A 25,388-nucleotide genomic window follows, 5' to 3' on the forward strand; every position below is an offset into this window, starting at 1 on the left:
TTTTGTGTGTGTGTGTGTGTGTGTGTGTGTGTGTGTGTGGCTGTGGCTGTCCTGGAACTCACTCTGTAGACCAGGCTGGACTCAAATTCACAGAGATCCCTGGCTCTGCCTCCCGAGTAAGTGCTGTGGTTAAAGGTGTTCACCACAACTGCCCAGCAGCATTTTTAGAAGTTTAACACACTTCCCTTGTGACTAATTTGGATACCCCATTGCTAGAGAGACTAAGAATTGAGGGACTTAAGAAAAAGGATGTTTGGGAGTTCTTATTGTTAGGCAATATCTGTTTTGTGTCATGTTTCTGCTACCATGCACAGTGCCTGGCACAGAAAGTAATGGTTGTTTGTGTCATGTTGAGTATTTGATACCTCAATGCTGCAAGGCCTTGCCTTGCATTGTGTTTTCCTCCAAATTATTATATAAAAGCATTCAGATGATTCTTATATTCTCTGTTATTATCACTTGAATACAGTAGGTACTTATTGAAAATTGATTCCATCAATGTGTCTTAAAATGTGATCACATTATTTCCGAGTGGAAGGCTACCTGAAATTCCTGGGAAAGAACCTTCTGCCCCTGAAAGTAGCACAGTTTTCATCTCCGCTAAAAATTATACCTGGCCATGGTTATGCAAGTATCTCTGTGGTAGGATGTGGAGCCCTTTGGGTATGTGCCTGGGAGTGGTAAAACTCTATCATATGGTAGTTCTATTATTAGATTTTTGGAGGACCTTCCACTTTGAGTTACACAGTGGTTACAAAGTTTACAAGTTTACACACAGTGAATAAGTGTTCTTCTCTTCCCATGTCCTCAATGCCATTTGCTGCCATTCTTTTTCTTTTTTCTTTCTTTCTTTCTTTTTTTTTTTGTTAGTGATGGCCATTTTGGCTGGGATGAAATGGAATCTTTAAAATAAGTTGAGTCCACATTTGTTTGAAGGTTAGTTATTGAACACCTTTGAGCATGCTTACCAGCTATTAGTAGTTTTTCTTTTGAGAACTGTCTGTTCTAACAATTGGCCACTTTATTGTTTGGATGTTCTGTTTGTTTGGAGTTTCATTTTTCCAGTTCTTTGTAAAGTCCAAGTATTAACTTTCTGTCTTGAGTACTGCTGACAGTTTTTCTCTCTCCTTCTATAGGCTATTTATTCTGTTGATACTTTCTTTTGCAGCATTTAAGCTTTAAAATTTCATGTAACTCCATTTGTCAACCTTGGACCTATTTCCTGTGCTACTGAGGTTCCACTTAGGAATTTGCTGTCTGTGTCCTATGCTCTGAAGTGTATTGTTAACTATAAATGTTCCTGTCACTTGCATGGTATGTGTATGCTTGAGTTTGTGTGTCCTACTTAGCATCCATATATTTTTCAAATTTTATTTTTCATTGTAGAATTTTATTTATTTCTCAATAATATTGTATACACTATGTTTTGGTCATGGTCACCCACTTCTTATTACTCCTTCCAGCCTCCTTTCTGCCACCTTTCCATCTGCCTTCACACCCCTTATTTTTCTTCAATAGCCCACATTTTAACAAGGCCTGCCATTTATGGTTCTTTTTTTTTTTCTATAGTCTGAACGTTCCATTCTTCTTTACCGTGCAACATATACAGAAGCCATACTGAATTACTTCTCCACAAAATCCTCCTCTGACCCCACCATTGTGCCTTTGTGCATTGTACTTATCCAAAGTGGATCATATTATGGTCTCATTATTTCTGGTGAGCTATTTAATGCTTTACTTCCAGAGAGAAGTTTTCCTGGTGACCTAGTATTACCCGTTGCTTAAGACTCCCTGCGTCATACTAGGATGAATCTTATCCTCTATTAGACAATATGATCATTACAGATTCTGCTGTGGGGCTTGACAACCAAAGGAATTCAGTCATTGGCATCTCATCAAAATGAATAGATGAATCCACGAATGAAATTACTCTTTCCATTTTCTTCTAAAAATATACATTATGCAAACATACTTTGGGCATGCATCATAATTTTTTTTTTGCATGTAAGCTTCAGTTTGAGTAATAAATATGATTTTTTTTTTTTTGGTGGCTTTGTGTCTTGTTGGGTATCTATATTTTCCCGAGAGACTTTATACTATTCCTGCTCCCCTCGGCTTTGCCTTCTCCATTTTCATGCACTTTCTTGCTTCTGTCTACAGGCGTAGACTGGTTTCTGCTACAGCAGGAAGCCTGTAAGAAGCTTCCCATCAGGGACGGAAGATTGCCTTGGAACCAAGCGCTCCCTTTTGCTGGTACCTGATACCAGTTCTTCAGCTCATCTTACTTGCAGATCACCTGGCTCCTGCTGCTGTGCCTCAGCTTCTGACCATCTGCCTTGCCTTCCCGCTCTGGGAGCCTCCAGCTCCTCTCTGCCTTCCCTCTCACTCATCAGCTGTTTGCTCTGAACATCCATGTAGTCACTGATATATATATATTTTTCTCCTCCTTTTCATCTTGGTTTCTGACTGATGGCAACACCATGACCTCTGGCTCCTTTGTGTGATTGAAATGTGGGCTATGTAATATATAGTTACTTTTGATCACTTTGCCTGGTTCCCTCCATTGAAATTTGCATTGTGTATGATTATCTTGGCTGCGAGCCAGGCCTTCTCATAGTGTCTCATTTGAACAAGGACACTATTCCTATTCCCTCGTGGTCGTGGAGGCAGAGGTGCAGAGGTGGCAAACTCCAGCTCAGCTGCCATGCTTTTTAAGGAAAGCTTACCTTAATGAATCTAAAAGTAGTGTTCAGTGATGTGTTCTTGATTGTGGTTTTGCCTCCAAATTATCCTGGAACCTGAAGTAAATACAGATACTTGGGCCTTGCTACAGCGACGCGGAATTAGAAGCTGGAGGTGAGGGGTGTGTGTCTTAGTTTATATATTTTCAAATTTTTAAATGCGTCTTGAGGGCTGCAATTGAGCACTGCTAAACCAGTGATTACCTGAAATATTGTACCTTATAATGACAATGAGTCTTTCACTAAAAATGCTAGTAGCCATGGATATCTGGGCAGCAAGTAGTAAATCCTCTACATTTAGTTCCTCACTTAAGTAACCTTCGAGTCAATATCAGCTATATACTGTCCATACAAAGGATGAATTTCATTTAATTAGAATTACCAACTAAAGGTTATAGATCATTTCCCAATAGGAATTTAAATCCAAATCCTTTTTATACTTAAGTATTGTGCTGTAGGATGCATTAAATCCCAGTACTCAAATAAACCTGTGCACAGTGTATTGTAACAATAACAGTATAAAATATCTTTTAAAGCCTGTGTTCCAGCTGCCTCTCCACTGTTACGTTCCTCTTCACTTTTTTTTTTTTAACCACCATGCTGAATTTGAATTTGCCACCATTTTGTGAGGCAATGTGTTGGTCGCTGTTCTATTGCTGTGAAGAGACACTTATGACGAAAGCATTTGACTGGGGGGGGGGCTCACTTACAGTTTCTGAAGTGTAGTCCATTACTGTTATGGTAGCACACAGGGCGCTGGAGCTGAAAGCTTTGTCCTGTCATCCTGGTTCCCAGGCTGAGGGGGAGAAAGGGAGAGGTAGAGGAGGGAAGAGGAGGGGAAGGGAGAAAGAGGGAGGGGAGGGGAAAGAGGGGGCAGTGGACCTGTCCTGGGCTTTTGAAACCTCAAAAGCTCACCCCCAAGTGACACACTTTATCTGAGGAAGCCACACCTACTTCCATAAGGCTCCACCCCCTACTTCAATAAAGCTCCACCCCGTACTCCTTCTAAGTATTTTCAAATAGTGCCACACCCTGGTGACTAAGCATTTGTTTGGGTTTTGTTGTTGTTGTTTTTGACCTTTGAGACAGGGTTTCTCTGTGTAGCCTTGGCTGTCCTGGACTCTTTGTAGACCAGGCTGGCCTTGAACTCATAGCGGTCTGCCTGCCTCTGCCTCCCCGAGAGAGCTGGAATTACAGGCGTGAGCCACCACGCCTGGTCACTTCTTCAAGTTATGACAGGCAGCAGGAAACAAAGGCATGTCTTGGGAAGCCGGGTGGTACTCAGAGAAAGAATAGGCAGGCTGCCAAGATGAGACTTGATAGCCTATGACCATATAGTGAGGGAGGAGGTCCCCCTGGGTCATAGACCTAGGGGAGGGCAACAGGGTGAAAGCGGGAGGGAGGGAGGAACAGGAGGATACAAGTGATGGGATAACAATTGAGTTGAATTCTGAATAAATTAATTAAATTATTAAAACCAAACCAAACCAAACAACAACAACAACAACAAAAAGAAAAACAAAGACATGTCTTTACATTAACACTTGAAGGTAATTGGTGGACCATACTAAGTCTCCTTTCCATATTGTATCAACTGGGAAAGACTCAAGAAAGTCATGGATGCGTAGATGAGCTTCATTATAAGTGAAGTTAGATTGCAGCGGCAGCTCGGGTCTGTTACTCTGAATTTACCACCGAAGTACCGGTGTGACACCGGAAGGAGTGCGCGCTCCAGCGGCCCTCAGCCCTGGCCCTCAGATCTTGCAAGAGTGTCCCAGCAGACTGGGGCAACTGAGCACAGGCGGAGGCTGCCACTGAGCCACTCCAGAGTCTGTAAACTAGCTGCCTGTAGGGTGGAGGGACAAGCAATAAAGATCTCCTGCTTTAAGCCCGGAAGGGAGTAGATGACTTCAACCACGTGATTTCCGTTCAGTTTACAGCCACTGCCCCCCCTGCCCTCCCCCTCCCCCCTCCTGTCCTCACCCCCCCCCCCCCCCCCGTTGATTTTACTATCTGTTTAAACGCCAGCTCCTGGTAGAGTGCTTCTGTTACCCAAAGCTTTCAGTTCCTACTTTCACTTCTGATATGACACACATGCATAGGTATTCGAGTTCTTCTAAGTTCTTATTTATTGAAAATATTTAGTTTTCATACAATATAATATGATTATGGTTTTCCCTTCCTCCAGGTTCTCCCAGATCCTCCCCCATTTCCCCACCCACCAACTCTGACTTCTTTCACTTTTTCTTTATTAAAACAAAAACAAAAACAAAAACAAAACAGGCAAACAAACAAACCAGAAGTAAACAAAGACACACACACACACACACACACACACACACACACACACACACACACACCACCCATTATTGTGTACTGTGTAATGTTCAAATGTCTCTGAGACAGGAGAGTGTCATCTCCCTTGTCCTTGTAAACTGTAAAGTAAAGCTCGGTGTGCTTTCCCTCAGGATCCTGAACAATGCTCCTCCCAAGCATGGCGTTTCCAAGCTGCCTGGCCTGGGGGGAGGCCACAACTGTCCAGTCTCCATCCAGGGTTGGCCGAGGATGTAGAAGGATCGAATTAAGGCAGGTCATTTCATAGAGTGCTGATTATCGACTGCCATTTTGTTTCAAGGGGTTCTAAACTTACAGTAGAAGATACATATATGTTAAGAATAGGACAAACCTGGTTAAAAAAAAAATCAATGCAAGGTCACCACAGGGCAAAGAGAAAGAAATACCTAAATGTCAAACAGAAATTACTGCATTGGGAATCGGTAAAAATCCTGTGGGTTTACAAAACATATTCATATGCTTTTGAAAATGTCACTTATATAAACAACCCAACCACTGATATAAATGGTCACATGTGGTATTAAGCATTAGATCGAAGGAGACTAATACATCTATAAAAATCAGTACTTTAACACATGGAAGCATAACCTTTTTTCCCAGAAATATTTATTTTAACCTTCCTGTATTTTTCCAGAGTGGTATTTTTATTTTAAAAGCTAAACTTTCTTGAGCTTTAGAAATAAGCTTAAGCTATTAGGTATTAATGTGTGAAACAATTAAATAAAAGCACACGTTGGTTTAGGATTGGTGTGGCTATATTCCTGCCTGTCAGTTTAATGTATCTAATTCTTGGAGGTGGCTGAGGAAATCGCTGGGGATTAAGTAAGTCGTGCTTCCTTCGCGATCTTGCCGGTTACATTCAGAACCAGGAAGAGAATTTTAACTTTTTCCTTCACTAGTATCTGTATATTTTTCTTTAATTGAGGCACAATGTGCTAAGAAGAAAGTAAACATGATATGAGGATCTTTGTTTCCTGGACGTTAGTCAGGGTACAGGAATGTGGGAAGCTACTATGTTTGGCACACAAGGGGAGGAGCCAGTGTTACTGCTACAGCTGCGTGGTGGTGGGGGGTGGGGGGCGGGGCATGGGGGCGTGGTTTAGAGAATCTGTTCTTGCTGTATTCTAACACCTAACACAGTCCTCACCTCATATTGAACTTCGGTTAATGTGTGAGCAAGCTAGTGTATCACAGAAACATTAACAGGGCGACATATATGAAAACAGATTGTTAGCTGTAAAAAGCCATTCTGATGGTAAAGGCGCTATTTTATCATGGTGTGTGTTAGCTATTTTTGAAGTGTGACTACATGAAGAAAGTGTAAGTAAGGTTTAGAGGATGGAGAAACTCATGCAGGCAGCTCCCACGTAAACTTTTTACCAGCAGCCAGAGGCCTCCTGTTCGCCTTCTCCCAGTAAGTCTTCTCCAACATTAACTACTACCTTGACTTATAAAGGCTGGAAATTTGTTTCTCTCGTTCACAGAGTGGACCCATTAAAGGGCCAGTCTTCATAGCTCACTTCTGCCATATGAGCTACATGGAATCAATTCATGTGAAAGGGTGCAGCTATTGTTTACTCACAGACATTGCTGTGTAGTATTCCTTCATATAAATATACTATAATTCATTGGCACTTTTTACTATAGAGGAACTTATTTTTTTTTTTTTTAATTCTGAGACAGGGTTCCTCTGTGTAGCCTTGGCTGTCCTAGAACTCGATTTGTAGACCAGGCTGGCCTCAAACTCACAGAGATCTGCCTGCCTTTGCCTCCTCGAGTGCTGGGATTAGAGGCATCCACCACCATGCCCGGCTGTTTTTGTTTTTGTTTTCTCTTAATCTGAGGGTGCTTTTCATAGTACAATGGACAAGTTCACCTGTCACTTGGTGATTATATGCACAAATGCCTAGCACTTGGGTTTCAGCAAAGCTCTAAGACGCAAGGCTGGCTGACGCTGCCATCCATCTTCTGATAGACCTGACTTGATTCCCATCTGCAGCACCTGAGAGTTCAGCTATTTAGTGGCGACACTTGGTTTTGTTTTGGACATTCTGCGGGGCGTGTTGTGGGATAACAGGACACTGTCATTTGTATTGCTGTCATGACTAATAATAACGAGGACCCGTTTTCCTATTTGGAAATGTGTTCTTGTGAAGTTCCTGTTCATACACAGTTTGCTCTCTCTCTCTCTCTCTCTCTCTCTCTCTCTCTCTCTCTCTCTCTCTCTCTCTCTCTGTGTGTACACGAGTGTTCTGTAGCAGTTCTTCATGTGTTCTGATTTAGGCCCTTTATCAGGGAGAGGCATTATAAGCCTTGTCTCTGTCAGCAGGTTTAACCTGCCACTGGTGGTCAGGCCTGGCGTGCGATAGAATCTTTTGCTAGAGCATACTTCTGACTAGCTGAACTGGAGGTGGAAACTGGCTCTAGATATTATCTATTATTTTATCCTCAGTGCCTTGGAGGTTATTTTTCTTACTATTGAAACAGTTCTATTTTAAACCTTTAGTTCAAGATTCATTCCCCCCCCCACAAAATTACATAATATAAATGCAAAGCATTTTCTTCCATTGACCAAATACATCAATTGAAATTAATAAATGGGGAGAAATAAAAACCTTGCCTTCATAGGTTTACTGTGTACTCATAATTATAGTAAACTTTCATCTGAGCCTAGGATATAGCTTAGTTGAGTGCCTAATGCAAAAAAGCCCTGGGGTTGACCCCATCCCCTCATAAACCAAGCATTGGTGGTGCAGCCCATGGTCTCATGGCTCAGGGGGAGAGAACAAGAGAATCAGAAGTCCCAGGTCATCCTCAGAGACTTAGTGAGCTTAATGCCAGAATATATGAGATCCTATTTCACTGAAAACCAAATAAAATATGTGGAAAAGAAAGACTTGCTCTTTGGTTGATTGTTTCACACTACATATTAGTCTCATGTAAAATGAAGAGATTATTACTATTCTTCCTAAAGTGATGGCATGGTTTAAAACATTGGAAAAGTGGATTATGAAATTCTGTGTTTTCATGGAGCAGATTTATGGTTTACAGTATGTTGCCCTGAGGGGCAAATGGGGTGAAATGAAAAGACCAGAGATTGTGGCTCATTATTAGGAAGAAAGGAGGAGAAAGCTGCAAAATGTAAGTCTGGCTTCAGAAGGCTGCTTGGGCTATTATACCAATATTAGAAGTAATCCTATGGTGCTGGAATTTCCATCTGAATGGAAATTTCCATGGTGGGGTCACCAGATACAGCCTCCTGCAGTACCTCCCAACATTTCATATACTGCAAGCATCGTTCACCCCTTGTTTGTGAAACCCTCCTAACCATAGTTCCTTTGAAATTCTTGCCCTGGGCACAGAAACTCCCACTGTTGGCATTTGGATGTCACACTTTGAGGGTATGCTGACATAAAGAGGCGGGGCTTTCTTGCCATTGGCTTGGTAGGGAGCTCTTGATAATCTCCCCTTTCCGTTTGGATTTATTTATTCCTCTAGTGTGATTTTAGGGACCCTTACTTCCTTCAGCTTGAGTTTTTCTTGGATGTCCTATGAAGTGGACATGTAGCAGTTTGGGAAAGAAGATTGGCAGCCAGAGTCCTCAATCTGCCTTTCACAAAAGATAATTTGTTCAACCTTCAGTATAAAAAGCCCTGCCTGGTGGTTGCATTAGGATTGGGGGGGGGGGTGTCACATCAACCAACATGGTAGGAAACAGGTTTATACAACTCACTCTTTCAGCAATTATTGCCTTGAAGCGAGGGCATCAAGCATATTACACGAGGCTCAATTCCTAATTGTTAGATATTAGTATAATGGATTCAGTTAAAAGGACTTCAGACATTTGGGGCAATTTGGCCTTCTTGTGAAGCAGCAGGTGACATGGGATGGACTCGCTTCTTAACCCTGGAGAGAGGACAGGGTCAACGCCTGGAGGCCTGGCCTGGGCTCCTAACGCTTTCTGACCCATCTACTACGCACACCATTCTTGACTTAAGAGTAGGGGAACTCGAGAAGGAATAGAACTTCAATTCCTGAGTGAACCAGCAGTGCAGGTTAGCAGCTTCCGAAATGAGCAAATTGACTTAGATGGTTTACTGCCTCAACAGTCACCCGACACACTCTATAACGTTGAAGCCTGTGAAGGGCATTGAAGGCCAGAGAGTTATAGTTTTACAATCAAGTTTAGTTGGTTAAGGGGATAAGATCTTTTTAGACCAAGATAAAGAAGTTAAGTCATCAGAGTTGAGATAGGATAGATACTGAATTTCATTCGGAAACTTAGACCCAACAAGACAGGAAAGACATTTACTTCAAGCTGGACAAATACAAATAGGCAAACCACTATGAATGTAACATTTACAGAACTCACAACTGTCACATGGTTCTCCCTGCTGTATGTAGGGTTGTCTTATACATGTGAAATAAAATAAATGTATTAAAAAAAAAAGAGTACAGGAACTAGGGAGAACCCACTTCTAACCAATGACTGCAATCTACAGGAAGGTACTGACTTGATGGCTCATGAAGTCCAGAGTTACTGTCAGATGGAAAAACAAACAAAAACAAACAAATAAACAAGCAGCAACAACAACAAAAACCTCACAATCAAGAATGGTTTTACATAGTTCCTTAGCCTTTTCTGCAAGTGTTCCATGAGTTTTGTTGGGCATGCTTTGGTCTATTTCAGTGTGGTAATTTGAATTGTCCTCCAAGGCCTCATGTATTTGAACTTGTGGTCTCTAGTTGGAAGGGCTATTGGGTAAGCTGTAGAACTTTTAGGAGGTGGAAAAGGCTTTGAAGTTAACAAATTGGCCCCACTTTGTGTTCTTTCTCTGACTCTTGTGTGATCAGCCAGCTTCCTGGCTGCCAGGCCAGCCTCATGTACATGCCAACCTACCTTTGTTATCAAGATGTACTCTGCCACTTCTGGTCAGAGCCAAATAAATCCCCCTTTCCCTAAGTTGCTCTTTGTCAGGGTTTTCTATTACCACACAAGTAGCTAGTATGGCTAGGAAGCGAGCTGGCCTTCCTAGGTTCTTACATGCTGAACTATTCAGCATACTGTTTCGGTAGATATGATTGTGGAATGTTTACTTTAAGAAACATAGTGTTTTCCTCTTAAATCTTATAAATAAGGGTGCTTTTATAGGTATAGCGGAGAAATCACACCAATTATAGAGGTAGCATCATGATGACACTGGGTCCCGATTTTTACCCCTTGATAAGACTGGCATATTATAAACAGTTAAGGACCATTGGGAGGCCTCCTTTTAATTTTGCCTCAGGAACATTTTAGGAAGTCAAGATGTGTTAGTCAGTTTCGGGTTGCTGTAAGGAATACCAGGAGATAACAAAAAGGCTTGTATTGGCTTAAGGTGTGGAAACTTAAGTTCTTGGCAAGCTGGTCCCATTGCCTTGTGCCTGTGGTGGAGTCGCACATTACAGCCAGAGCCCATGATAAAGCTCACTTGGTAGTGGCTGGGGAGTGTAGTAAGGAAGAATGAGCAGAGGTTCCATAATTATTTTGGAGGTCACGTGCTAATATGATTTAAGATCTCCTACTAGGAGAGTACTTCTATGTGCGTGTGCGTGTGTGTGCGCACGCAGAGATAGTGGAGATAATTGGTAAATTTATTTTAATATAGGCTTAAGTGTGAGGACTGGAAGAAAATGAGGCCATCAAAAGAAAGTAAGACATATATATATATATATATATATATATATATATATATATATATATATATATATAATGTGTGTTCTGTGATAGAGAAACACTTGGACCTCACTTCTCAAAGACTGCCACCGCCTCCTAGATACTACCAAGCCAGAGAGTGAGCCTTTGGCATGTGGACTTACACATCCAAACTACAACACAGGGTAAACACTGATTGCCTTAGTGAGCACAAGTCCCAAGACAGTCATTCAGCATGCTAAACCTAGCTTCAGAGGAGCTTTGGATATGGGAGAAACCTGCACTGGTAAAGCTTCATCTTAGAATTCCTTTTTATTTAACTTGTTTGGGATTTAGTTTTGTTTTACAGCTTTAGCCAAAACCCAACTGTGGAATAACCACAGTTAAAACTTACCTTTACACACACATGCACAGCACACATACACACAAATGTATATGCTTGATATTGAACATAGGGTCGCATAAATGCAAGGAAAATACTCTAATTTAGCTGTGTTCCCCATGAATACAATTTTTTTTTTTGGCGGGGGGGAGTATTAAAATAGAGATAGTCTGCCTTCATCCCTCTTTCAAATTCCACTTTTATTGATCCTGTTATAAATGTAGCCAGTATTAATACTGAAGTACTTTTCTAATCATTGATATATATCTATATATCTATATCTATATATATATGTAATATAATATAATATGTAAAATCTTTGTTTTATATATATATACCATTATATATAATCATTTTAATATATATTTCAAATATATAGCTTACCCAAAATGAAAGAAATCACAAAGTCTGATTTTCTACTATTTTACTTTTATTTAAAAAATATAAGCAAACTATATTTAAACCAGAGACCATGAGGAATATACCCCCATCTGGAAACGGTGTTAGAGATGTTTTCCCAAAGGCCCTTCCTCAGATGCAGCCTTGGCCTGGCCAGTTTCACCCACGTTGCCTTTACTATTCCTCAGCTGCACCAAGGGTCAAGACACTGTACTCCATACAATTCGGAAAGCCTTGATTGTGTCTTCATATTAATCACATTCATATGATTTTTGAACTAACAGGATGAGAAAATGGGGGATTTTAATTAAGAGTTAAACATGCTTCATAAATAGGCTTCCCAGGCAGCAAGGGAATATTTCCCAGATCCTTGGTGACTGAAATGGGATAATTAGTAAGACAAATGGGTCCGTCTGCCCTATTATCCCTCATTTCTACCAAATTTCAGCAGCTTCTCCCACCCTTCCTTTTATGCCCACTTGACAATGGAGCAGAAGGCAATGGCTTTTTTTTCCCTGTAACTGTTGGTCCTGATTGCTTGCAATCTTCCACCCCCAGGGGTTCACGTCCCCCCTTGATTAGGAGAAATGGCCCCCTGCTCATCCTGTCAAGACTTCCATGCTGCACAGTGAATACGGGAGAAATCTCATTTTGGAGACAAGCATTTTCAGTGAACTCTATTAAGCAACAAAGAAGCTGGCCTTTCATAGGGTCACATTTCTAGGATATAATCACCAACTTCTTGGGTGCAATAGAAGGCCCCCGCTGGAGCCCACTCTTTCCCTGTTCGTCAGCGATTACTTCACGATGGCAGCCTTCTCGAGGGAGTTGGAGAGGCATTCTGCACATTTTAATGAGCCTGTCATCCTGCCTCCATTTTCTCCCTTCAGTCCTTATTTCTTTCTGATCCTTTTCTTTCATGTTGTGAGCAGCGTTTATTTGGAAGGCATGGGGAACAGAGACTTTTGAAAATGTCAGTCAGTATAGATGGAAATCCAGTGTCTTCGCCTCTTGAGACTTAGCAATATTGTATTTCCCGGTTAAGTAGGGTGAAAAATATTCTTTATCTGTGTTCTGGAGAAAATGGTCTATAATGGGACATGGAACTTTGATAAAGAATACTTTCATTTTTTTTTCATGAAGATTTGAAACGTGTGTGAAGCACAGTTACAATAAAAGCATCACAACAAATATTCCTGCACAGTAAGAGAAGTCAGACTTGGCCCATGTCTGAGCAAATTAATATTTTGTAATTCTTGCACAGCTCTGATAACAATATTTTATTTTTAGTGGTTAACTTAATAACAAATACAAGATTTAAGATTTAATTAAAAATTTTTTTTACAAACAAAAGAAATACCAGAATAGATAAAGGAATAGTCAGAATATTTTGTATAATTCATTGTACAAATTTTATCCTTTATTTTATTCTGCCACATATTTTTCTCACATTAGAGCTTAATTTTATAACTAAATTCACCATGGGACTTGGTATTTGTAGATGCTAATATAGAATTTGATTTTATAAATAAATTTACTTTAGGATTTATTATGTAAGGACTGTCAATTAGGTTATATTTTAATGCACCAAAGCTACCCATCAAGGATTTTTTATTTTAATTTTTTTTCTGGTAGCCTTTGTTAGCAAAATAATGCCCATGACTAATGCTCCCTGTAGCTTTCCATATTTAAATTAATCTGGTTCTTTATCCTTTGCAAACATATGTATGATCTGCTTCAATCAGATTTTCTGAAAACAAAGGAAAGTATTTGCCATTTCCCCCCCAAGGGCTTTACAAATGATATGCATTGAACTAATCCAATTGGACTAATATGATTATTTTTGTGTGTATGCAGAAGGGCATGGGTTCTTCAATAATACATGAGAAATGAGAGGGGGCCTCCTGATAATTTCTTTGCATGGATCTAGAGAGCAAGATTTCTGGGCTAAGAACCCATATGGCCACTAAGACTTACTTTTTCCGTATGTGTGGCGCCCCTTTGTGAGTGAGGATACATTCTCTAATACAGACAAAGGAGATGCGTTGGCTCACCTACCCTCATACTCATTTTCCAATGTGAATGCCGTGTAAACACAGACTAAGACTCACATCTGGCCACAGCTGTGGCAGAGACTAGGTGTGGGTACCTAGACTAGCCTGTTGAGGGAAGGACACTGCCCTTTGTCTATGTGTGTTCCAGGAGATCAGTCTTCCCTGGTGTGGGTCCTCCCTCTTTCTTTTTTTTTCTATTATTATTTATTGTTATATATACAGTGCTCTGTCTGCATGTACATCAGGCCAGATCACGTTATAGATGGTTGTGAGCCACCATGTGGTTGCTGGGACTTGAACTCAGGACCTCCAGAAGAGCAGTCAGTGTGCTTAACCTCTGAGCCATCTCTCCAGCCTGTTCCCTCTTTCTTAAGTGGACATTTTGGAGTTCTGATAGCTTTCCTTTGTGGATCTCCCTTGTTTATGCTACACACTTTTGAGATATTTCAAAGATTGATGTGTTTTTAATCTTGTGCTCGTTATACCATCACATGTATATGTACACATACATTATTAGGTAATCTATATTTAATACATATGTATAGATATTTAACAGTACACACATACCACGTTTCTCCTCTGTTTTCTATGGCCACTTGTCCGTTTATTCAGGAAGTTAGTTTAGTTATTGTTTTATAGAGGAGGGAGATAAAAGGATCGGGAAATGAGTGGGTTACTTGACAGATAAATTGTGGGCTTATTATTAGGCAGAGTTCATTACAGAACACACAGCTCTGTTTTGCATCCTCCTATAAAGTTAAAATTTATTAGTTCAAATTCAAAGACAAACATCAAATCTCACTAGTAGCAGTTTCCCCCTGGATGATTGCATCTTCTTCCCATCAGTTTTTACTTTCACTAATGCTATATGAAAATATTTTTTACTTACACTGTCCTAAATAACATTAGTTTTCAATAGTCAAATGGCTATACCTTATTTTTTAAATGTAACATTTTCTGAGTATCAACAAAGTGTATTATATCATAAAAATAACATTTTCATGTTTTTAGTCACATAGGATGTGAACTGTCCCTTATTCTCATGAGTCATCATCAAATAACACATTGAAAAAAAAAATCTCTATTAAATTAGAAAAGTGTTTAGTATAAAGTATAATATGTATGGGGTATTCCTTGTCTTCTAATAATGCTTCATGCTGTTATTTTAAATAATTCACTCTTTTTATTTAAGTGAGGTATCATCTCCTGGTCTTTTCCTTTATATCCTTAAAATTAATCTCGATGTCTCCTTGCCATTTCTCTGGCGGTGCCGGCACCTCCCCCACCCTCCTACAGTCGGTCCTGTTGCTTCTGGTTTGTAACATTCTGATGGTTTATCATGGTCTTCCATTGTTGATAAATGTTTTACCTAGTAAAGTTGTCTGTGATCTGGATCTTTGTTGGTTTGTTTGTTTTTTTCTTGTTCACCCATCCAGTAATCTAACCGTGTTAACTGCAGAGTGCTCAGGCTAGTCTTTTGTAGGCTTAGATTAAAAAAAACAAACAACCTACTTTATTTAGGGTTCTTAAAGGCTTCTACCTCCCTTCCAACCCACTGGCCAGTGGTAGGAGAGAACAAAGGTTTATAGGGGTGGAGGGTGTGGACCTCTTTAGACATAGCTCCTTGGGCCAGTTCCACTCTGTTAGGACACCAGCAGTCCAGTCAAGTAGTGAGCACCAAACAGCAACACGAATCAGTAGCAGCAGCACGATCAAGCAGAAGCAGCAAAACTCTGCCGCATTGGCATGGGTCAGCAGACCCAGATGTGATGCCACAAGATGTTCCCAGATATAGTCATTTATTCTTTTATTAGAAAATCATAGAGTATATATTTTTCTTTCCATCACTTTATTAATGTTTGCTATACCAAAATAAATGTCTTATTTACTTACTAGCATTCACTAACATATATATGATTATTAACTTCAATAATACAAGCTCTAAAAAGAACTTTTATATTTCTTCACTAAATGGAAATTTAATGTGACTTACAATAGATGTGAGAAACTCATCAAAGTAAAACCATTGCTATAGAAATCTGCCTGAACCCATCTTTTTTTTTTTTTTTTTTTTTTTTTTTTTTTTTTTCTGAGACGGGGTTTCTCTGCGTAGCCTTGGCTGTTCTGGACTCGCTTTGTAGACCAGGCTGGCCTCAAACTCACAGCGATCCACCTGCCTCTGCCTCCCGAGTGCTGGGATTAAAGGCGTGCGCCACCACGCCCGGCTACCCACCATTTTTTAATATCTTAACAATGGCGCGGCTCTTACAGTACCGCCTATTATCATTGCTGGTCAGAGCATTGAAAATCCAAGCTAGAGAGAGAATTTCTGGCATATAGTTATGGATCATATGTAATCACAAGTATAGAAGGGCAAATCGTGAAAGATAAAAATGTATCTTTTGGTGATCACATTTAGTTTGAGGCGCTTCCTTTAAGTTTAGTCTTAACCTTGTGCTGTGGAGCAAGTTGGCACTGCGGTGGCTGCATTACAAACAGAAAGTGATAAAAGGGCTGCTTAGCCATCCGCACTGTGGTGTTTGTCTTAATTCAGGAAGAAAAGTATCAAACACAGATAAATGACGGCGGGATCAGCAGGGCAATGAAAGTGGACCGTTGTGCCTCGGGAGGTGGATGTTGTTGTGGAAAACTCCAATCTGTCGGGCTAGATTTGTTAGACTGTGTGGTAGAAGGAACATGAACTCCGAATAAAACACAATACTATATTTAGACTTGGGGATGCTCCAGTGCTGCCGACAGACGGGACTGAGTTATACATGCCGCTTGACTTTGTGGTGCCGTATAGTCAGAAAACCCTAAAAGGACTTTTCTTGGAAAAGTTCAAATATACCGTTCAAATTACCTCTCTCATTATCCTCTGTTGTGTACATTTGCGTTTGCTATTTGTATATTTAATAGACGTGTAAAAGAAAAGGTTCATGTTCAAATATTCTTTTTGCTATTTGATTTGGTAAGAATGCACCAGTATGCATGCTGGGTATTTAATGCATTGGAAGCTAAAGAGAATTGTTATTTAAAATATTTCATTCTTTTGAAGTTTTAAAACCAGGATTAAAAAGTACCAATTTGTACTAACTCTATAAAAATGCTACCCATCTTAGAACTACTACACACTAAATAGTAGTATAAAAATAGAACTTTGTAACCAGTAATAAAGGGGAGTTTATTTCCTATATTATTTCAACATGTGTAATTTTAGTTGTTCCTTTTCAAATTATAACTGGATACAAAAAAACCTCTTTTCGCACCGAAAGGATGTTATTAAGTTTTCCTTGGGGGAGAAAAAGACAGCTGTGTGCAGGCAAGTCTCAAAATAACCTTAAAGATGAATGCAATAGCTTATTAACAGGACTGTATTGCAATGAGATGAGCTACAGTGTTTGACGCCTTATCGTTTGCACTGACTTTATTCCGGGTTCCCCATGCCTGATGGGGGCTGCGAGACAGGCACTGAGCATAGTAAAGCTCAGGCCTCACCAATATGCCTTTGGCCTAAGGACAGGTGTCCCTTTGTTCTGAGATCCTATTTGTGATTTTTGTTTTGTTTTGCTTTGTTTTGCTTTTGTTTCTCGAGGACCTCAGCCTAACTCGAACGTCACATGTCAGTGAGAATCCTCTTCCTTTGGCTGGTACTCTATTAATTACTTTTCTCACCTCTTTTATGATAAAGTATCTAACAGGAACAAGGCAGGAAAGAGGCTTTATTTTGGCTCCTGGTTTGAGATTGTGCGAGTCTGTCCTGGTGGGGAAGTTCATGGCAGCAGGAGCATATGACTGGGATGCGTCATCTTGATGGATCAAGGAGCACAGAGTTTGGGCTAGAACTGAAGTGGCCTATATAGTCCTGTGTCCCCATTCCTACAGCCATGCTGCTATACCTCGCATAACTCTGCTCAAGACGAAAAGATTTTATAGACTTTCCCACCAAATAGTGCCAGCACTGGGGACCCAAGTGTTCAAATACACAAGCCTAAGGGATCCATTGCCCACGCTGACCTTAAGCTCAGCTGTGGTGTTACCGCAAGATGACTGATCTCCAAAGCAAACCCAGCGATGGGTCTTCTGGATATCACTAATGTTGCCTCCAAATTTCCCACAACAGTGTGCTTTATGTTTTCTTCATAGTGATTTCCCCAAAGGAAGCTCCATAGTTTCTTGAAAATTCAATGGGAGCCCACTAATTAAAAGAAAGAAAGAAAGAAAGAAAACAATTTCTTTAATACTTTATTTTATTTTAGTTTGGAACCCTGGGCTCTCTTTACCACACTATGCAGAATCAAAGTATTTTTAGTTTAAGACTAGATAGGCTTCTTTCTAGATGATGCTGTGATAAAATACACAGTATTTGCTGGGAAGTGTACACTTGAGTGGCATCAGCTATGATCCCAATGGTGTGTAAGCATCACCCCTATCTATATGCCCAAGTTACATTATCCCTAATAAATATCCCTGAACCCAATAACCAGTGTTTCCCCCCCCTCCCCTGTCCTAATTTAGCTTAGCATCTATTCTGTTGTCTCTCTCTGGACTTGCTGCTCCTAGTGGAACCACAACGTATTTTCTGTGTTTGGTTTATTTCAGTGGCGTACTACTCAAGAGACCCATCTATGCTCTATGTGTCAGAAAATTGTTTTCCTTTTTATGTCTGTGTGCTAGGCCATTGCGTTTTATACTGCACTTCTATGCATTTATCTGGAGGTAGCTAATTGGTCGCTTCTACGTTTTTAGCTATCATGAATAATGTTACTGCCAACACTGGTTCAACATTCTGTTTAAGTCACTGCTTTTAATTATTCTGGATATAAAACTAAATAAAGCCAAGACTGGATTTTTTTTTTGGGAAAGTTCTCTTTTTATTAGATTAAAGAGTTAAATTGGTGTCTTTTGTTTGCTAAGGAAAAAAATCTGCCATATGAATACTCAAGTTCTTAGTTCCTAGATTTCATTATCTGCATCTCCTCTGAAAGGACTGCACATGAGCTGTCTCTGTGGTCACCAGGCTTACCAGTGTCCTCCTTTCTTCATACTATTGTGTTATAAAATACTGTTTATAAAAATCTATCAAAAATTGAGATAGTTCTTCAGTGCTGATCTTCAGGATAGATAGACCCCCTCTTTTCTTTTACAACGTTCATATCACACAATCATTTTCTTCTTTTCGTTCTTTCTTTTCTTTTTCCTGTTTTTCTTACCTCATGGTAAAGCTGCCTAGGCATTATTCCCATGCAGTCTTAGGAATTTATTTTACAAATTGCTTGAAATGGCACTTGTCACCAGTGAAGGGAGTGGAATATAAGGACATGTCATTCTCCTTTTGGGAATGATTATTCTGGACACGGTACTAATTTGCTAACCTGGAAAAAGTCAGTATTGTTTATAAAGACCTTGACATATCCACCAAATTGAGAATTTTAAGTAAATATCACGGGCTTGTACTTGCTGATCCCTGGGGTAATTGCTTAATACAAGTTCCTCAGAGCTCCTTATCCTCAGAAATCATATGAAAACGATGACATTATCAAGGTGGAGGAAGATGAGAGAGGGATAGAGAGAGAAAAAAAATGAAAGATGGCCTTATTGTAGGAAATGAGACAGAAGGTTCATTTCCATGGAGATATTTTATCCTTTCTCCTAGACTCATTCTTATATCAAAAAGGCAAAAGAGGAGGAACAGGCGTATTCCTTAGAGACGCATAGTTAATTATCCCAAATAATGTGGCTCAGGCTGCCAGTTAATGGGAATGGAAATCAAGTAATCTCAGAGACCTGCAGGGCTACATCGCATTTTTTTGCCTCCTGCTGTCAGTCTTGCTGTGGATTAGCGCTGGTCCTATAGGCTGGCCAATGACTGAAAAGCGATGGAATCATAGAGTTGAACGTTTAAATGGTACTTGTACTCTTGGACTCATATATCTGGATTTTTGTCTGCATCTTTCTAAGTAGAAATCCAGAGGGGCAACATAGAGTTGGGGTTCGGGGTCCCCTGATTTGAAAGCCAGAGTAACTTAGCTCTCATTCTGGATTCTGTCACTTACTAGCTATGCGTCTTTAATACGTTACACAACTTCCTTATCCTTACTTTCTTCCATAAGATAGTTCCAGTAAACACTTTTATTCTTGGTAGAGCAAGGTTTATATATTCCTTCTGTTATCGTATGGCTGCTTTCCCCCCAATGTGCTAGTGTGTTCTCTAACTACATATTATCTCAGATTGATGCGATGAAAGTGTTAGCTGTGCATCCCTCGTGCCTGTAGGTATCTTAGCATCAGTGTTAATGTAATGTAGTCAAATGTCACCTCATCCATCTTTCTTCAATCCATTCTCCGAAATAAGATTTGAGCAATCACTTTAAAATAAGAGTTTGATTACATTAGTTCCATACTTGAAATGTATCAATGTCAGTTGATCACCATTAGGACCATTAGGACTATCTAAGCATCTTATCAGGGTTTTTGGTTGACCTTGGTTTTTATTCACCGTCGATCTTGTCTTCTGCTCTTATTTGTCCTTAGATATAGTTAGGTATCTAAAGTTTCTCTTGTTGCCTATTTTTTTGTAATCTATCATTCTTTCTAGAATAACACAGTATCTGCTTTGCTGGTCACTCTCAAATGGTCTAGAGGCATCCTTGGTACTCTGACATATGGTCTCTGTATGATTACTTGACTATAGTGAGCACAAGCCTCTGATTTCTACAGAGCAAGAGTTGTCTTTTATTTTCTGGCTGGCCTTCATTTCTTTCCTGGAATTCAGTATATCTCAAAGGACATTTAACAAATCAATGAATGAATAAGAATCTCAGTGCTTTGAAGATAGTTTCATGTCCCCCACTCCCAGGTCAAAGACACAATCTTACCAATATTCCTTGGTGAGCTCAGTTGCACACAGAGTGCACCCCTTTGCTCCCCAAGCTCTCCTGCAGTCTCATGGGTTCAGAGAACAGGAGCAGGGCACACTGTTGAGTTAACCTTTCTGATTGCTGTGACCAACTACCCAACAGAAGCAAGCTAATGGGAGAAGAAGTTATTTTGGTTCACAATTCAGAGCAGGGCATGCTGGGAACTTACACCTGGACCTGTTCATGTCTCGATACTTCCAGAAGCTGAGAACTAGGATGTGAACCAGAAGTGGGCATCACTTGCAGCTCCACTCCACAAGTCTTATTTACATTCTCCAGTTAGGCGGCGTCTTCTGTCATATCCATGAGGCACCTGAGTTGTTGCAGAGGCAAAGTGTTTAAAACTGTAATCCTGAGGGGGAAAACATTCAAACTACAACACATGTAAAATATCTTAACCAAATTCTGAGAGGTGGGATGAGGAAGCCAAAGTCTAGGAAGAGGGTGAAGAAGAGCAATATGGCCTGATGGGAAGTCTTTATGTCACAGGGGACACGCCATTAGAGGGGGCTGTGGGTCTTCTTTATCCCGCCCTCCTTTTCCTCCTAGCTATGACGTAGATGGGATTTTGTTCTGCTACATACTCCTGCTGGCGTGTCCTGCTTTGCCAACATGCCTAAACCGATGGGTTGAATCAACTTTCCCCAGTTTTGTTCCCAAATCACCTTACTCTATGTAACTGATTCTCCTTAGGTTATTTGTTACAACAGAAAGCTGGTGAACACAAAGGTCCTTTTGAAATTCCTGTATCAGAGCAGTAAATATATGACTCGGCCACATTTTCCTGTGGTTGTGATCTGTATGAGCCATTAATTGCCCAGAGAGAAGCTCTGTGTTTTACCTGCATTTGAATCTCAGTCCCCGCATGCTGTGCCTATGACACTTGGACGCTCTGTGCCTGCTGTTTGAAGAGTGAGGGATGCCCTTGGCCCCTGTGTTTCTTCACAGTGATGGCCTGCCTGCGTGGATCATGCTCCAATTAATTTACAATATTAAAGATGCAGCTGAGTTTACTGAAGAAGGACGGACACACACACACACACACACACACACACACACACGCGCGCGCGCATGTATGCTATTTTACATACATTGTATTCTACAGAAAGAGATTAAACTGCATGGTACAAATAAGACTCTGTAATGATTCCAGAAATAAGAAATTAGTGAAAAATCTACCTTCCTACCTTTCTGTTTTCATTTTGTACACTTCTTTCTGGATATGCAGAATACAAAATTGTGATTTTTGTATGCCTTCAACCCAGAATAAATCAAATATCTCATTCTTTGCCTTTTGTTTACTATGCCATATTTAGTGGATTGCTACACAACCATCTTGCTTGCATTATAGCCAATTTACTTATTTAACTAAATTTATAACACTAAAATTTTGGGATATAAGCCGGGCACAGTGACTGGCGCTTGTAATCCCAGCACTTGGGGAGGCAGAGGCAGGTGGGTCTTTGTGAGGCCAGCCTGGTCTACAAGCAAGTCCAGGACAGCCAAGGCTACATAGAGAAACCCTGTCTTGCCTCCTTGCCTCAAATTCAGCTATTCTCACTTTTAGAAGATATTTTCGAGTGTTGGAAGGACTATTTCTTTTGTATGTTTGTTTATGAGTTTAAGGCTCATACTTTACAAAAGCATCTCATCCGGTTGAACACAAGTCGACATGTGGTGAGTATTCTTACTATTCTTGAAAACGAACCTATGCTATTTTTGAGGTTTTTTTTTTCTTCTTCTAATTTATACTCCCATCTGTCATGCAGATGTGTATCCCTTCCAATGTTTTGAAAGCCGTGAACTCCAGAACTGAGCCAACCCTGCCCTCTTGTGGTTAACTTTATAATTCCAGGACAGACCTTTTCCAAGGATTCATTTTATATTTTCTTTTATTGGTACCTTACTATACATTAGCAAATTATGATTGCATGTATATATGGAGTGCAGTTGGATGCCTTTATGCATTTTTAGATGTTTTGAGCCTAGTTTAATGCCGCAGGTGTTGACACTTTGTTTTCAAATGCTGGAATTAGGTGAAAAGATGCAGATGTGATTTGGATGTACAGACTAAAGTATTGACTGAAAATTAATCTTGGAATAGATTCATATGCTAGGAAGTAAACTTTTGTCTAGTGAATTAAGGAATTGCTGACTTTTGGAGGGGAGCTGATAGAGTTAAATACTTTAAAAGAGTGAAAATATACATTTTAGAATGAGGAGTTTTTTTTTTTTTTTTTTTTTTTTTTGGTAGACTCAGAAGAACTAATAAAGGTTGCATGATTTAATTATGTTCCAGATGTGGAGAACGAGACTCACAGAGATCAACTGGCTTCCCCAAGAAAAAAGCCAGTGAATCCACATGGAACTTGTAAGTGCCAAGCTCACCTTTTCTTTCGCCATCAAACTCCATGGGAGGCCTCTTTCCACTGGGTCTCTTCAGGAGCATTGTCATCATTAAATGGGAAGAGATTCAGGAAACACTTTGAGAAATGGTTCAGACACAGGGAGGCTGACTTATTAAGTGTGATGGCAGAGAGGTTTGGATCCACAGGTCTGATTCGTAGATAAAATGTGTGGGTTTAGGTTTTGGTTCTACGTGTGGTCTTGGGCAGGTCATGTAGGTCCTTAGATTGTCCATCTTTTTGTCTGTAAACTAGAGATGCAGTTGAAAACCACAAGCGCTATTGTAAGGTGGCTCAAGCTGCTTAAAAATGCTTGGAATGGTGCACCTCAAAAAGAAGATGCAGGTTTCATGCATTGGAACTAAAACAAACAGCTCGACTGAGTACCCACACGGGGTAGTGGCTGCAGGGTTGATCACTAATCATTACCTGCCTGTGGTGTCCTGCACAGATGTTACTCCTCACCCTCTCTCTACAACAGTGTGAAGAATTCCCATGTATAATTCCACTAGCAGACGAGGAAGCAGGGGGCCTGAAAAGCCCGATATGCTCACATAGACATAAGAGAGTGCTCCAGAACCTGACCCGCACAGCTTGGTTCCATCATCACATGAGCCTTATGCCTCACTAGGCCAGCTTCAGGGGGCCACCAGCGCTCAGGCTAACTGTCCGTTTCCTGAACACTGCACGGCATGCTCCGGCTTTCCCATCAGGCAATTCTGTTATGTGCTAGGAACCTGGGGAAACCCAGGTCTTTTCAGACTAATTGTAAAATGTAACCTTGCTATAATGTGTATATTATCAAGGTGAGTTAATTACTGCATCAGAGGAGCAATTTGGTTTTTGTTTGGTAAATGTAGTGGAGAAACATGATAAGATCCATTTCCTATTTTCTCAGCAGTAGAGAGAAGATGAGGCCAAGGTTCCTTTTATTTTCGTAGGCAACGAATACTACGGAATGACTTTTTACTATACACACTCAAGTGGTAGTTAAGGATGAAATGAAAATTAGTTCCTGAAAAAGGAGGATGTTATCTTTCCTATAAAGAATTGGGATGTAGAAATTATCTTTGGGAAATCCATAGTCGTATGAAAGTCTAGATAAGGTTTTCTGAGCCATTACCATGAAGACCAAGTTGAAGACAAACATACACAGAATTGGTAGGGAGCAGATGAGGTGGCAGGGCATCTAAAGAAGGGATAATGCAGGGGTGTGGAGGGGAGATGCAGTGTGGGTGATGAGCAGGGGTGTGGAGGGGAGATGCAGTGTGGGTGATGAGCAGGGGTGTGGAGGGGAGATGCAGTGTGGGTGATGAGCAGGGGTGTGGAGGGGAGATGCAGTGTGGGTGATGAGCAGGGGTGTGGAGGGGAGATACAGTGTGGGTGATGAGCAGGGGTGTGGAGGGGAGATACAGTGTGGGTGATGAGCAGGGGTGTGGAGGGGAGATGCAGTGTGGGTGATGAGCAGGGGTGTGGAGGGGAGATGCAGTGTGGGTGATGAGCAGGGGTGTGGAGGGGAGATACAGTGTGGGTGATGAGCAGGGGTGTGGAGGGGAGATGCAGTGTGGGTGATGAGCAGGGGTGTGGAGGGGAGATACAGTGTGGGTGATGAGCAGGGGTGTGGAGGGGAGATACAGTATGGGTGATGAGCAGGGGTGTGGAGGGGAGATACAGTGTGGGTGATGAGCAGGGGTGTGGAGGGGAGATACAGTGTGGGTGATGAGCAGGGGTGTGGAGGGGAGATGCAGTGTGGGTGATGAGCAGGGGTGTGGAGGGGAGATGCAGTGTGGGTGATGAGCAGGGGTGTGGAGGGGAGATACAGTGTGGGTGATGAGCAGGGGTGTGGAGGGGAGATGCAGTGTGGGTGATGAGCAGGGGTGTGGAGGGGAGATGCAGTGTGGGTGATGAGCAGGGGTGTGGAGGGGAGATGCAGTGTGGGTGATGAGCAGGGGTGTGGAGGGGAGATGCAGGGTGGGTGATGAGCAGGGGTGTGGAGGGGAGATGCAGTGTGGGTGATGAGCAGGGGTGTGGAGGGGAGATACAGTGTGGGTGATGAGCAGGGGTGTGGAGGGGAGATGCAGGGTGGGTGATGAGCAGGGGTGTGGAGGGGAGATTCAGGGTGGGTGATGAGCAGGGGTGTGGAGGGGAGATACAGTGTGGGTGATGAGCAGGGGTGTGGAGGGGAGATGGAGTATGGGTGATGAGCAGGGGTGTGGAGGGGAGATGCAGGGTGGGTGATGAGCAGGGGTGTGGAGGGGAGATGCAGGGTGGGTGATGAGCAGGGGTGTGGAGGGGAGATGGAGTGTGGGTGATGAGCAGGGGTGTGGAGGAGAGATGCAGTGTGGGTGATGAGCAAAAGGTGCAAAGTTCTTTTGTATTGGAGGATGGTTGCTTGTCTTTCTCCTTAGGGCACATAGGAATGAGTAAAGGGCTTCAC

General features: G+C 41.2%; 1 protein-coding gene across 9 annotated transcripts in view; it reads left to right on the plus strand.

Moving 5' to 3' along the window:
- Window positions 1–25,388, plus strand: part of LOC311609705 (nonsense-mediated mRNA decay factor SMG5-like) — a 111,605-nt gene that overhangs the window by 35,851 nt on the left and 50,366 nt on the right. For 8 of the 9 annotated variants that reach the window (XM_084803005.1, XM_084803006.1, XM_084803000.1 and 5 more), the window contains one exon: window positions 22,846–22,917. The exons of the other annotated variant lie outside the window; for it this stretch is intronic. The gene's annotated coding sequence lies outside the window, so the exon portion shown is untranslated. The remainder of the gene's footprint in view (window positions 1–22,845; window positions 22,918–25,388) is intronic. 9 annotated transcript variants of the gene reach the window in all.

Source organism: Acomys minous (genome assembly GCF_964271855.1).
Source record: "Acomys minous genome assembly, chromosome: 12".
In the NCBI taxonomy this organism is placed as follows: domain Eukaryota; kingdom Metazoa; phylum Chordata; class Mammalia; order Rodentia; family Muridae; genus Acomys; species Acomys minous.